Source organism: Dromiciops gliroides, chromosome 3, assembly GCF_019393635.1.
Source record: "Dromiciops gliroides isolate mDroGli1 chromosome 3, mDroGli1.pri, whole genome shotgun sequence".
NCBI classification, from domain to species: Eukaryota; Metazoa; Chordata; class Mammalia; order Microbiotheria; family Microbiotheriidae; genus Dromiciops; species Dromiciops gliroides.
In genome coordinates, this window is record NC_057863.1 from 510,566,796 (window position 1) to 510,578,942 (window position 12,147).

The 12,147-nt window shown below is 38.3% G+C and overlaps 1 protein-coding gene and 1 pseudogene across 1 annotated transcript in view; both read right to left on the minus strand.

Moving 5' to 3' along the window:
- Positions 1-1,385: 1,385 nt before the first annotated feature.
- The window catches only part of LOC122750363 (zinc finger protein 260-like), a 36,037-nt gene continuing 25,275 nt past the window's right edge, over positions 1,386-12,147 (minus strand). Inside the window, exon 5 of the transcript XR_006355738.1 lies at positions 1,386-1,510. The gene's annotated coding sequence lies outside the window, so the exon portion shown is untranslated. The remainder of the gene's footprint in view (positions 1,511-12,147) is intronic.
- On the minus strand, positions 3,718-4,313 carry LOC122750364 (annotated as a pseudogene).

Genomic DNA, 12,147 nt, shown 5'->3' on the forward strand with positions numbered 1-12,147 from the left:
GCTGGTGCTCTATCCATTGCACCACCGAGCTGCCCCATTACCAAAATTCTTGATAGGGTCTTGTATATCTGGTTTGGATATATGTGGCTTACCCTTTAATCTCCCAGATACCTCTTTTAGGAACTATTTGCATATAATTCTGAGCAACCACTAGATGGTACTGTTCTCATAACTGATAGCATCTACATCATGAGTAACTTCTCTGAGTACATATTACTGGGATTTCAGAGATTTTACTCTTAATACAGTTATCAGAACCTTGGGACAATATTGGGCTGAACCAGGAAAAGGAAGAGACGTGTGTTCATACTCAGCAAGCTGAAGGGACTCAAGTATCTGCACATCTCTGAAGAGATTTAAGAGGATGAGGGAAGTAACCTCAGGGCTGGTATTGGCTTTGGAAATGAGATACTAATCTTGCAGTACTGAACAAGGAAGTATTGATGAGCACTAAGGATTGTGCTGAAAGTGCATTGTGTAGAGTACTGTCTGAGGATCACTAAGAACAATGAAGCCCATGGGCAAAAACCTAAAGATCTCAAGGGCACAGGTAGCATTTTCATCAGTGCTAATGATCTAAGGCATTAGAAGTAAAAGGCAACTTTGGGAAGTGAACAAGAACTGATTAAGAAGACGGTGCTTGAGAACAAATTTTGGATTTCTGAACCAAAGCTTACAATGTAGGAATAGTGGATAGTGAAAATAAAAGTCATATATTTACATATATGTATATATAATATATGTACATTTATATATATGTATGTATTTGCCTAGTTTTTTTCAGACCTTGTAAAAAGGACTCTAAGCTAAAAAAGAAAGGAGTGAGAAAGAAAATTGTCTATGTACATAATAGCCCACTTTTATATATATTTATATATACAGACACAGTACGTTGGCACTGGTGCCAAACTGTATTGGCTCTGCCTCTCCTTTGGATCCACCAATGTCGCGGAGAGGGAAAATCTGCTGCATGAGCAACAGCTTGTTTTCCATATTGATCTGCCCAGGCCAGCACCCTGGAGAGGACACTCCAGCTATTCCTCATGGGGTAGATACAACATGGGATGCAGCAGTTACCTGTTATAAGTCACTCAGGAGCTGTGGCTCCCGTATCAGACTGCACAGCCACACTGTGGCCTGTGGCTCTTCAAGGCACTGATCCATGGTTGTCCTCGACTGGTGGAGGCCTGCTACTACTACTAAGGTATGTATATCACATTATATTTATTATATTATTTCATCCACCAATCTAGATAACACAAGGAAAATCTATAATTTTAAAAGATGAATAGCAACAGAAGTATCTAGAAATTCACAAAGAGTTATATCCAAGAAAGGAGCCAACAACAGAGACAGCCCATGGCCTCATATGTCTATACACAAGTGTAGAAAGTAACAAGAACAGAAAGATGAACTTGAGTACCTTCATCAAGGAAGAAAATTTGACTTAATTGGCTTCATTGGATTCTGTGAGGCCAGATGATGGGATATACACAGGTGTAACCTGGAACTGGAATACAAATAGGGAAAGGAATATGTCATTCAAAAGGCAAAAGCAAGTATGAACAGAAATCAAAATTGTATCATATATTTAAAAGATATTCTGAAAGACTTAAGTAGAAGCTGTTCCCCTATGTGGCTTCCATTCTGTGATGGTCTTTTTTTGCTTTCACTGGGGAGAAGTTTGGCTAAAACTGAAGCAATGGTTGTCAAGTGTTTTGGAACATGGATAGTTTATAACTAGAGCTGCCAACCACCCATTATTGAACAATTTTCCTGGTGCTACTTCTACGAAAGCCAGGTGTTTTGTTATGGACATGATATATGGTACAGGAGCTAGCTTTTATTGACTTATTCTCTATCTGATTCTCACCAACAAAGAAGAACTTGCTGCTGAAGTAGAAACTTTATGATTCTTGTGGGAGGGGGAAGAGCAAAGGAATAGGGACCACTCCATCTTTTAAATCTGCTTTCCTAAATTGTAGGGTCATATATTGTTTGGCTTTCCTTTTCTCTATCAAAAATTCTAAGGGTCCAGAGAAAGAATTGGCAAATCTCAATAGTCTAAAATTTTATTGGAAAAGTTAGCCCAGAATTAGGGGAAGTTCTCAAGAATTAGGTTTAATGACACAAATAGAAACTTCTCATGAACTTTAGTGTTCTGATGGCATTCTTGCAGGAGTATTTAATACTTTTGTATTCTTCTTCTGTTTCTTCCACCTTCTATAAAGACCTTTTAAAAATTAAGAGGTGGTTTTGCTTTATTGTTTTGGTCTTTTTGCCATATTGATGGATGTGATATTGATGATGTTAGACAAGGTAGACTTACTCAACTCTCATATTTTGTTCTCATTTTCTCTGCCAAGGAGGACAATCTTAGAATGGAAAAGAATACTATGGAGATGGATACTAGGGAGTTGAAATCCATAGAAAGATTGTAAAAGAGCACAGTGACCCTTGATGAATTCAAGGCACTAGATTCAGATAAATGGCATCCAGAAATACTAGAAGAACCAGTAGATGGAATCACCAAGAAACATAATCAGGAATCTCTACTTCAGCAGTCTTTCAAAGGTGTGTGGAAGGTCTAGAGCAAAAGTGTCAAACACTCTAGGCTGAGCCATATTAAAATGTATTTGGGAAATATTTAATAAAATAAAGTAAAATATAATAGAACATAGGTAATTTTAATATGGGGCAGCTAGGTGGTGCAGTGGATAGAGTCCTGGCCCTGATGTCAGGAAGACTCAGCTTCCTGAGTTGAAATCTGTCCTTAAACACTTACTAGCTGTATAACCCTAGGCAAAACCTGTTTGCCTCAGTTCCTCGTCTATAATGTGATTTGGAGAAGGAAATGGCAAACCATCTACTATCTTTGCCAAAAAAAAAAATTGGTCTCAAGAAAAGTGGGACAGGACTGAAAAAGACTGAACATAATGTTAATATATGGTTTTCTAGGTCAGTTGATGGTCTACAGGGATCTTTATATATAGCTTATAGCCCCTTTTCTATTTGTGTCTGATACCACTGATCTGGAGAAAGTCAAGGATCCTGGGGGTTTTTATAAAGAATTTTTTTTGTTTTATTTATGACTTTTTTATATTATAGTCACATCCTGAAATATTACCACTGCCCACCACTACTTTCAACATAGAACACTTCCTTTTAACACAGGTAAGGGGGAAGTAGGCTAGACTTCTGTTTGGCCAGATGGCAGAATTAGGGACAATGGGTGGAAGTAGCAAAGAGGAAAGTTTAGTCTTGATAAGGGCAAACTTCCTAATAATTAGGACTATTCAAAAGTGAAACAGATTGCTTTTGGAGTTAGGGTCTTGGTGGGAGCTAGGTGGACAGTAGATAAAGGGCTTTTCCTGGAGTTAGGAAGACCTAAGTTCAAATTCAGTCTCAAATACTTAGTAGCTGTGGGATCTGGGCAAATCTCTTGATCTGTTTGCCTAAAATTGTCCTCAATTACAAAATGGGAATAACAATAGCACCTACCTCTCAGGATTATTGTAAGGATCAAATGAGATATTTGTAAAATGCTTTGCACTATTCCTAGAACATGGTAGTTGCATAATAAATGCTTGCTTTCTTCCTTTCCTTTTAAAATGTATTAGATGTTCTCTAAAGTCTTTTTTTTTTTTTGACAGTCTGTCAAGGGTTATTGTATGAGCCAAATAGAAGGGTACTATGTACAGAGAAGATAGGGAAGAATCATTTCTTGGTCTCCTCCTCCTTAGACAAAGTCTTGATGATCTCTTCTTCCTTAGCCTGTAGATGCTCTTCCCAACACTTCCATGCTTCCTTAGTCTTGGACCTGTGAGCTTCAGCCTGGTCAGGCAAGAGCTTCTTCCGGGCCTTGTCTGCCTTCAGTTTATGAGTGTGCTCCATGAGGATCCACTTATTCTTGAACACATTGCCCTTCACCTTCAAGTACAGGCTGTGGTACATATGGTAGTCAGTCTTTTTGGATTCACAATAGCTTCGGAGTAGACACCATAGAATCCTCATTTGCCTCATCCAGGTCACCTTCTCAGGCATCCGACCATTGGCAGTATCCTTTCTCTTACCAATGCCCATGTGCCTGCCCTTCTGTCGAGCCAGAGTATTTTTCCGGCATCTGGCACAGGAGTGCACAGTAACAGGCTTCTGGATGATCAGCCCATCTTTAATCAGCTTCTGGGATCTGCTGATGGGAATCAGCATTAGCAGTTTCATTGGTCTCATTGGGGTCAAGTCATACATACCTTCTTTTTTCCACATCGAAGGACACTAGAGGCAAGCCTCTTCTGAAGTCTGAGTATACTCATGGCTTCAGCCGCAGAGTGGAAAAGGAAAGGAAAGAGTCTAAGGTCTTTTCTAACTCAAGGTATGTGATACCAGAGAGAATATAGTGTGGTTTCCTGGAAAATTCTATGTGAAAGTGGATTTGAAGGTTTTATGTGGGACTGGGGAGACAGAGAGTCAGGGGAAAGTGCTGAAATCAGAGCCTTAGCTATGAACTGGACTTGGTCTAAAAGACTATATGGGGAAATTTGGCATGAGGGAGAGGAAAAGGGAGACAGGCATGGAAGAGAAGAGGAGCCCATTCACACTGTCTAAACTTCTGTGCAATATCTACTAGTGTGGTACGAGCTATGATAAAAAAAAAGATGGGGGGCAGCTAGGTGGTGCACTGGATAAAGCACTGGCCCTGGATTCAGGAGAACCTGAGTTCAAATCCCACCTCAGACACTTGACACTTACTAGCTGTGTGACCCTGGGCAAGTCAATTAACCCTTATTGCCCCGCAAAAAGAAAGAAAGGAAGAAAGAAAGAAAGAAAGAAAAAGAAAAAACAAGATAGATTAGATATAGCCTTATACCAAATACCTAAATTGTAAGTTTGAGCTTCTTCCAGCTTCTGTTCAGGAATAGATTGCCAGAGGGCATAAAGGGAAGACATTCATATTCTCTGAATGCTGAAAAAATATTTAGCACTTTTCATTGAAAATGGTAGAGCAAGGTGAAAAGGGCCAAACTTCTTACATATTCCTCAAAAATTCCATTAAATAGAAGTACTAAAGAAAAGGGTGACAGCTAAACTTTTCAAGAGTATTTTTAAAGGCCTCCAAATTAAATTGAAAATATTAATCAGTTAAAACAGTGGAGTTTTACTGATTAATTTACCTTTGTCTACCACTTCCTGAGGTAGCAAGGGGTTTTCTACATACACGAAACCCCCAAATGTAATACCTTTAGTGTGATACTACAGGTAAGGTCTAACAAAAACCCACACCACAGTCATACTATGGGGTGGGCCAAAAGTCATGAACATTTAATAATCCCTTTATTTTTGGTTTTTGGTTTTTAATTTACAATACCATAGCATCATATGCAACATATATAGGAAATTAATTTACACTATATGTGAAAGATCAAACCTCATAAATGGCAAAAAATAAAAAAGTAAATTTCAAAAAGTTATTAAATCATCAGACCCCTTCATGATTTTTGGTCTACCCTGTAGTATGACCTAGGGATTCAAGAATCACATCAGAAGCAGCTAGGTGGTACCGACCCTGGATTCAGGAGGACCTGAGTTCAAATCTGGCCTCAGACACTTGTCACTTACTAGCTGTGTGACCCTGGGCAAGTCACTTAACCCTCATTGCCCAGCAAAAAATAAAATCATATCAACATCCATTTTCTGATAATTTCATGCCAAAATATTCTTTAACAAAACTTCTAATGGGACTACTTCTTAGGAGATGTAGAATATAAAAAAATGTTATTTGGAACGACAGTGAAAATAAAAATGGAAATGGAGGCTCATTGAGTCAATTTTCAATCTAGAGAGTACCTAAACAAATTCCTTATTACCTCAGAATTTTAATGTATAAGTTGTCCCAAAAATCTTAGTTCAGTTTTAAGCTTTAATTTTTTTTTTTTTTTAGTGAGGCAATTGGGGTTAAGTGACTTGCCCAGGGTCACACAGCTAGTAAGTGTTAAGTGTCTGAGGCTGGATTTGAACTCAGGTACTCCCGACTCCAAGGCCTGTGCTCTATCCACTGCGCCACCTAGCTGCCCCTAGTTTTAAGCTTTAAATCCAGCAAACTTTACAAAAAAGATCACTTGAAAATTTAATTATTTTAATACTTTTACACTTTAGTTTTGTGAATTTTGAAGAATAATTTTTAATTTTATTCTTTGGGTGTTCGCTTCCTCTTAAGGCCAGGATTACAAATGCATTTCTTTCAGGTACTATGCAGGAACTGATCAAACCTTTTGCAAAGTTTGAAAGTCAGCTACAGCAATGTAGAATGCAAGGTGGTTAAGTTAAATTTTAACCCCCCCAAAATCAATATTTAAAATTTTAAATCATTAACCTTTCAATATTTTTTTTGCAAATGTTGTGTAGCATTTGTACTTCTGAGGTTATTAAAGCTCAAAACTGCACTAAAACTTTGGGGACATCTTAGATACCCTAGTTTAGAACTCTACCCAAGTGAGAAGTATTTTGCACATTACCTCAGCCTAGTGTGTTGTTTAACCATGTTCTTGACCATCGCAGGGGTTTGTATTTGAAGCCTGCTAGGTTAAGAGAATTTAGGCAGGTTATTTAACTTCCATGAGTCTTGTTTTGTTTTTTGTTTCTTTTTTTCATCTATCAAATGAGGGAATTAGACTAGATGACCTCTAAAATTTCTTCCAAACCTAAATCTAGAATACAAAGCTCTTTCCCCCCAAATGGCCTCTATTCTATGACAGTATTTTGCCCCTATTTGGGAGAAAATGACCTGATACTGAAAGTGTTTTATGGCCTTGTGGGTACATGTTTAACTTGTTACTAGGGTTGTCAATATACCAGTGTTTGATAAGTTAGGCTGATATTTTACCCCCAAATTGAGTTGTATCTTTCCTATGTATGGTTTATTTATTTTTTTTTATTTTTTAGTTAGGCAATGGGGTTAAGTGACTTGCCCATGGTCACACAGCTAGTAAGTGTTAAGTGTCTGAGGCCAGATTTGAACTCAGGTCCTCCTGATTCCAGGGCCGGTGCTCTATCCGCTGTGCCACCTAACTGCCCCTACCACCTAGCTGCCCCGAGTATGGTTTATTTTCAAAGTTTAGAAAACCTACTTCTGACATGCTTGCAACTACTTCACAATTTGCTCTTCTTCCTCCATTTGGGCCTTTGTACTGTTTTAAAGATTCTTTTGTCTATGATGTAACTTGTTTCCCAACCCTTTTGCAAACTGAATCACCTCGAAGGTCAATTTTAGCTGTTTGTTGCTGATGGCAACTGTTTTAAGCCTGTCTCTTTTAAACATAGTACTTTCATATTCTCTGTATGTTGAAAAAATATTTAGCACTTTCCATTGAAAATGGTAGAACAAGGTGAAAAGGGCCAAACTTCTTATATATCCCTCAAAAAATACATGAAATAGAAGTATCAAAGAAAAGGTTGAAAGCCAGCTAAAATTCACAAGAGTATTTTTAAAAGGCCTCCAAACTAGATTGAAAACATTAATCAAACAGTGGAGTTTTACTGAATAATTTAACTTGTTCACTGCTTCCTGAGGTAGCAAGGAGTTTTCCATATACACCAAGTCCCCAAATGTAATACCGTTAGTGTAATACCTTTATCTACAGGTACAGTCTAATCAAAACCCACACCATAGGAGCTTCATCTTGGTGTACAAGCCAGACCTGCTTATGTGGGAGCAGGTTGGAAGAGTGAGCCAAATTTAGTGAGAACAAAGGATGTTTAAGTTCCTAGAGATAGACCAACATCCCAGTTATATTCAAACTTGCTCAGAAGCCCAGGGTAACTCTATCGATGAGAAATACACTCCACTACTCACCACTTTTGAGTCCCTATCCAACGAGTTTTAATGTCTATATAAGCATTCATAAAAGATAATTTTAGATCTCAAACCTAACCATTTATATGACAATAAGGTGAAAGCAATATTATAGATACTAATATAGTAAAGTAAATACATAAGTAGAAAATTCATCACAATATTCAGACAAACCAAGATCATGTTCTTCTACTAATGTATTTAATAGATATAGTATAAATTGACCACACATGAAATTGCTTCTCTGCTAGCTGCTTGACCATTGATCCTCCCCATTCTTCATCTAGGGAAATCTTCTCTACTTGGACATAGCTTTTGCAAGCTCTTCCAATTAACTATCACCTTCAAAGGGCATTAAAGAAGTATGGGCTCTTAATGTGAATATTTCCCTTTAATCCAAAGAGTTGTAAAATTCAAATTGATCCTCTCTGGCTGTTACAGACCAGTCCAGGCAGTTATTCAGTCACTTGGACACTGCTCTGTTTTATCAGAAGGAATTTACATCAACATGACTCAGGTTGACTCTTTATGGCTGCTCCCCAGGGTTTCACCAGTTGCAAAGCTCCCTCTGCTTTTCCTTCTTAAAACAGAGGTGTCAGCAGAGGGCATGAAGCACTTATAAAAAGCTTCACCTTTCTCTAACTCCAGGTGGCGCTAGAAGGCAATAGCTGTTGGCTAATGAAATAATTTATCTTTTGGAAAAATAATGAATCTCTCAACTGAAGTCTTCTCTCAGATGACTGCTTCTTACTGCCACGGTGCAAAGTGAACAGTTTTCCAGCACTGCCCCACCTCCCATTTTCCCCTCTAAAGTTCTTCTTCCTCTCTTGTTGCTTTACCACTGCTCCTGCTGTGTTTGTTCTTTCATACCACCCTGCCAATTCTCAGCCAGTGCTCAAGTTTCTGACTGATGCTGTCCACAGACAAGAGAATTGAGAGGAAACTGATAAATAATAATTGCAGTAATTTATGTAGCACCGACTATGTGCCAGGCACTATGCTAACCACTGTAGACCTTTATGACAAATGTCAAGGCAGTTATTATGGTTAATGTCCCCTCTTTCCATTAAACCATTGTCACTTCTAACTGGTTTGGGTGAACTGGGCAGAAGCAGCTTACTGGTATGTACCCTGATCAGCCCTAATTCCAAAGAGATTATACTTAATATCTTTTCCCCTCTCTATTATCACGTTCCGCACCCCCTGTACCCCGCACCACCAACAGAGGATGGTATATGAGCTGAAATCAACTTCATTGTGGTCTTTTTGCATTACTTTTGGGAAAGAGAAGCTAAGAGAGCCATGCTTCAATTTCTCTACCCTTTCCTTTTGTCTTCTTTCCTATCCCCCAGGCTCACTGCACATAACTCTCCTTGTGTCCTCTGATCCAGCCAAACTTGCCTTTTCTCTGTTCCTTCCATAGGACACAACACCTCCTCTCCCCATGTCTTTTCCCTGTTTTACCTACATGCCTGGACTGCATTCCACCCCTCCTTGCTTCTGCCTCACAGAATCACTCAACAGGGTACTACTCAAGGGAGCCAAGAGGGCAGATTAGAGGCAGCAACCCAGTCAAATCCTACCAACATGCCCTACAAACAACCTTAAAGTAATGCCTCAAATCCAATTTTAGAGCAGCAGAGGCAACAGAAGGTCAGGGTGAGACATTTTTCGAGCCTGAGATAGTTTAGGAGATTGGCAGGAGAAGTCTGTGACACAGGGATAGGGATTAACCTGGAGTGCACATGGTGGCAAATAAGCAACAGGCCTTGGAGGTGCCATGACAATGGCAATTGCAGCTTTAGGAGATCTCAGCCCAGGGAGGATAAGAGAGTTGAACAGCTGATCAGAAAGAGAGTACAGGGGACCCTTTGCTGCCACTGGGTATGTCTGGCACTAATTGGCAACTTGTTTGCTTATATGCAGTTCTGGCAGTTCCAAGGTGGAAAGAAAAACAAATAACTGTGGCCATAGGAGAGTAGGGGATCTGGTCACATTTCCACGGCAAAGAGGAGCCCTAGTGCTTGCAGCTACAGGGGAGTTTCCTTGATTATCCCTGAATGTGAATGAGATGAACTCACTCATAAAATGGAAGCATATAGCAGGATGTATTAGAAAGCAGAATCCAACAATATGTTGTTTATGAACAACAGTAGAAAGACACACACAGAGTTAAAATAAGGGGTTGGAATAGAATCTATTATGCTTCTTTTTGTTGTTATTTAGTCATATCAGTTATGCATGACTCTTTGTAACTGAATTTGGGGTTTTCTGGGCAAAGATACTGGAGTGGCTTGCCATTTGCTTCTCCATTTCATTTTACAGATGAGGAAGCTAAAGCAAACAGGGTCAAGTGACTTGCCCAGGGTCACACAGCTATTAAGTGTTTGAGCATAGATGTGAATTTAGGAAGATGAATCTTCAGGACCCTAGGCCCAGTGTTCTATCCACTGCATTAACTGACTTAATATATAAAAAGTCAGGGTTAGCAATCATGATCTCAAACAGAGCAATAGCAAAATAAATCCAATTAAGAGATTATCAAGGAAACTACAATTTGCTAAAAATGTACTGTTAGAGCTAAAAATTAATATTTCCTCTGACTTCTACTGTACTGATTTTATATTGTAATTAATTTTATGCTACATTGATTTTTAGAATTGTCAGAATCTACATGAACCCACCTAGCTCTAAAGGTGGTCTCTTCTAGTCCAAACTGGGGTAATCTTGTTTGGGGTGGTTCTAATTTTCTCGTTTTCTAGCCACTATTACTAAAGGCAGTTAAGACCCATAAAGCAACTAACATTCCTTAATTGTAAGAAAGGTGTTTGATCAACCTCACCTGAAGGCCAACCCATTTTCTACAGCCCCAGTTAATTGTAAGGCCAACCAAATACCCTGACCCCACCTCTCCTTTCAGATCTCAATTAAAATGGTCTTTTTCATTTTTCCAGAAAAATAATTAATTTATGGAAAAGATAGATAAGAAAAAAAAGAAAATAAGAGAGACATTTTCAAATCTGCTTAATGGTAAATTGGCAAGTTTCTTCTGACCATCTACTTGGGCAAGGTCATAAAACCTTAACGCTATAAAATAACTTGTAATTTAGTTTACTAAGATCCCCTCTTCTATCACAAACCCTCCTTGACAAAGGGGGGGGGGAGGAATTACAGGTCTGTTTATAGGATAGCAGTGATTTATGTGACAATTTGTGATTATGAAAATTATGAAGTTATACCTAAAATAGTATATACTGAAGTTATATCTTGAGCCAAATTAATCTTAACAGACTCCAGTCTTAAAGATTTAATTTTGCTTTTGGGATAATATGCAATACCTTAAGAGATGGATATCTGTGAGTCTAAAGATTTATAGTAATTAGCCTATGTTTATCTGGCTAATTTTAAAGGGTATTATCATATATATTCACTATGTGGAGTTGCATAATTATCTTCTTGATTTCTAATGATTGATTTAACACCAGATGACTTTAAACTGGAAAGGAAGAAAGAAAAGAAAAGGATGTTGAGTGAATTTTTTTGAAAGGTCTGTTAAACTCTTATTGCTAACTTACTGCACTGGAGAAGGAAATAGCAAACCATTCCAGTACTTATCTTTGCCAAGAAAATCCAAAAAAAGAATCATGAAGAATAACACACAACAGCAAAACTTATTACTACAACACGAAAGTAGTAAGAACTGTATATAGCACTAAGGTATGATTAATGAAACTTTTCTATTTGAGGTATAATCTCATGGGACTTTAATCTGACATTGTTCTGAGTTTTGAATTCAGGTATAATTGTCTGAATGATCAGTCAGTAGTCCACTATTCAAGGGAAATGCCACTAGCTGCTGAAGGGAGTCTAGCCTGAGGACTACTAGAGGTGAATATCTATATCTGGGAAACATGGAGGGGATGATATTGGCATGGACTAAGATAGGATCCTCTTGATTCAGTTTCCCCATTGTGCCTTTTCCTTTCCAAACAGGAATGTTTCCTACCTGGGTAATCTTGAGCCTGGCTATGATACTCTGAATGATATGGAATTTAGCTTCATAATTGACTGTTTCAAATGGTAAATACAATTCTTATCTGAAATCAGACAGAATTAAGGATGTTTTATCTATTCTGTGCCCTTAGGCTTATGTCAGAAGTACCAGTTTTGATGTCATCATAACTATGTCCCTGCTTCTTCCTTTCATGTAAAATTTTTATAAGCAGGACACATAAAGCTCTAAATTTAGCATAATGAATTTTGTTGTTGCAATACTCCAGCACTCTACACCACTATAT